A 3,545-nucleotide genomic window follows, 5' to 3' on the forward strand; every position below is an offset into this window, starting at 1 on the left:
TCTTCAGTTTTTAGTGTTTAATGGATCAAAGCTGTTCTTCAGATGATTTCTAAATTCAGGTGGGATGTATTCAAGGTCATATTTTGGCTCTCATGGACTTGTTTTCATTTTCTTCACCTTCAATTTGAATTTGCATATGAGTAATTGATGATCTACTCCACAGTCTGCCCCTGGCCTTGTTTTCACTGATGAATTGGAGCTTTTCCAGTGTCTCTTTCTGCTGATGTAGTCAATTTGATTTCTATGTATTTCACCACTCGTCTGTCAGTTTGTCATACTGTGGTGGCTTGTGAGTTGCTGTGATTCTGAAAGCTAGCCACCAGTATTTTAAATATCAGCAGTGTCACCCATGGTGGACAGGTTCAGATGAACTTCCAGATGAAGATAGACTAGGAAGAAAGGGTGATGAACTACTTCTGAATATTTAGTCACTGAAAACCTTATGAATAGCAGAGAAACACTGTCAGATATAGTGCCAGAAAATGAGCTCCTCAAGCTGGAAGGCACTCAAAATGCGACTAGGGAAGAGCTGCCTCCTCAAAATAGAGTTGGCAGTGATGACGTGAATGGAGTAAAGCCCGTGGGACCTTCATTTACTGATGGAGTACAACTCAAAATGAAGAGAAACTCTGTAAACATCCATTGAAAATCTGAACATGGAATGTAGGAAGTATGAAGGTTGGAATATTGGAAGTTGTCAAAAATGAAATGGAAGCATAAACATTGGTATCTTAGGCATGAGTGAGCTGAAATGGACTGGTATTGGCCATTTTGAATTTGACAACCACATGATTTATTATGCTGGGAATGACAAATTGAAGAGGAATGGTATTGCATTCATCGTCAAAAATAACATATCCAGATCAGTCATGAGATACAACACTATCTGTGATAGGGTAATATCCATGAGCCTACAGGGAAACCCAGTTAATACCACTATTACTCAAATTTGCACACCAAACACTAAAGCCAGTGAGTATGACATAGAAGAATTCTACCAACTTTTCAATCTGAAATTTATCAAACATGCAATCAAGATGTATTGATTGGATTACTGGTAATTGGAATGCAAAGGTTGGGAGCAAAGAGGAAAGATCTCTAGTTGGAAAATATGGCCTTGGTGATAGAAATGATGCTGGAGAACACATGATCGAATTTTGCAAAATCAATTATTTGTTCATTTCAAATACCTTCTTTAGACAGCATAAAAGACGACTATACACATGGATCTCATTAGCCATTGTTGTTGTTGTTATGTGTCGTGGAGTCGGTTCCGACTCATAGCGACCCTGTACAGGGTTTCTGAGGCTGTAAATCTTTACAGGAGCAGAAAGCCTCATCTTTCTCCCTCGGAACAGCTGGTAGTTTCGAACTGCTGACCTTGCAGTTCGCAGCCCAATTCATAAGCCATTAGAGAAATGCAAATTAAAACCACAATGAGATATCATCTCACACCAGCAAAAACAGCAAAGTTTAAAACAGTAGAGGACAATAAATGCTGGCTCTTTTCGAAACAGGTTTGCCGTCAGAATACAGGTGTTGGTGAAAACCATCGCAAAACCTAAACCGAAATGAGAAAGGAAAAGACCCATATTAACATTGTCGTTATTGGACACGTCGGCTCCGGCAAGTCAACCACTACTGGTCACCTGATCTACAAATGTGGTGGAATATGCAAAAGAACCATCAAAAATTTTGAGAAGGAAGCTGCTGAGATGGGGAAGGGCTCCTTCAAGTATGCCTGGGTCTTGGATAAACTGAAAGCTGAATGTGAGCGAGGCATCACCATTGATATCTCCCTGTGGAAATTTGAGACCAGCAAGTACTATGTGACCATCACTGATGCCCCAGGACACAGAGACTTTATCGAAAACATGAACACAGGAACCTCACAGACTGACTGTGCTGTCCTGATTGTTGCTGCTGGGGTTGGAGAATTTGAAGCGGGTGTCTCTAAGAATGGGCAGACCCGTGAGCATGCCCTTCTGGCTTACACATTGGGTGTGAAACAGCTAATTGTTGGTGTTAATAAAATGGATTCCACCAAGCCACTGTACAGCCAGAAGAGATATGAGGAAATCGTTAAGGAAGTCAGCACCTACATTAAGAAAATTGGCTACAACCCTGACACAGTAGCATTTGTGCCAATTTCTGGTTGGAATGGTGGAGCCAAGTGCTAACATGCCTTGGTTCAAAGGATGGAAAGTCACCCGTAAGGATGGCAATGCCAGTGAAACTACATTGCTTGAAGCTCTGGATTGCATCCTGCCACCAACTCGTCCAACTGACAAGCCCCTGCGTCTGCCTCTCCAGGATGTCTACAAATTGGTGGTATTGGCACTGTCCCCGTGGGCAGAGTGGAGACTGGTGTTCTCAAACCAGGCATGGTGGTCACCTTTGCTCCTGTCAGTGTTTCCACTGAAGTAAAATTTGTTGAAATGCACCATGAGGCTTTGAGTGAAGCTCTGCCTGGGGACAATGTAGGCTTCAATGTAAAGAACGTCTCTGTCAAAGATGTTCGCCGTGGCAATGTGGCTGGTGACAGCAAAAATGATCCACCAATGGAAGCAGCTGGCTTCACTGCACAGGTGACCATTCTGAACCATCCAGGCCAAATCAGTGCTGGATATGCACCTGTGCTGGACTGTCACACAGCTCACATTGCTTGCAAGTTTGTTGAGCTCAAGGAGAAGATTGACCGCCGGTCTGGTAAGAAGCTAGAAGATGGCCCAAATTCTTGAAGTCTGGTGATGCTACCATTGTTGACATGGTTCCCGGCAAGCCTATGTGTGTTGAAAGCTTCTCAGACTATCCTCCTTTGGGTCGTTTCGCTGTTCACAACATGAGACAGACTGTTGCTGTGGGTTTCATCAAGGCAGTGGACAAAAAGGCTGCTGGAGCTGGCAAAGTCACCAAGTCTGCTCAGAAAGCTGAGAGGCTAAATGAATATTACCTTTAACACCTACCACTCCAGTCTTAATCAGTGGTGGAAGAACGGTCTCAGAACTGTTTGTCTCAATTGGCCATTTAAGTTTGATAGTAAAAGACTGGTTAATGATAACAATGCATCGTAAAACCTTCAGAAGGAAAGGAATGTTATGTGGACCATTTATTTTTTGTGTGTGTGGCAATTTTAAGTTATTAGTTTTTAAAATTAGCACTTTTTAAATGGAAACAACTTGACCAAAAATTTGTCACAGAATTTTGAGACCCATTAAAACAAAGTTTAATGAGAAAAAAAAAAAAAATGCTGGCAAGGACGTGGAGAGACTGGAACCCTGCTTCATTGATGGTGGGAGTGTAAAATGGTCCAACCATGCTGGAAAACAATATGGTGCTTCCTCAGAAAGTTGGAAATAGAAATACATTATTATTTAACAATTCCTCTACTTGGTATATATCCACAAGAAATATGAGCCATAACATGAGTAGATATATGCACACCAATGTTCATAGCAGCACTATTCACAATAGAAAAACAATGGAGACAGCCTAAGTACCCAACAATGGAAGAATGGATAAACAAACTGTGGTACATACACACA

The 3,545-nt window shown here is 41.7% G+C and overlaps 1 pseudogene; it reads left to right on the forward strand.

The window, feature by feature from the left end:
• Positions 1-1,571: 1,571 nt before the first annotated feature.
• On the forward strand, positions 1,572-2,959 carry LOC102811603 (annotated as a pseudogene).
• Positions 2,960-3,545: the final 586 nt, after the last annotated feature.

This window comes from Chrysochloris asiatica, unplaced genomic scaffold (genome assembly GCF_000296735.1).
Source record: "Chrysochloris asiatica unplaced genomic scaffold, ChrAsi1.0 scaffold00317, whole genome shotgun sequence".
Taxonomy (NCBI): Eukaryota; Metazoa; Chordata; class Mammalia; order Afrosoricida; family Chrysochloridae; genus Chrysochloris; species Chrysochloris asiatica.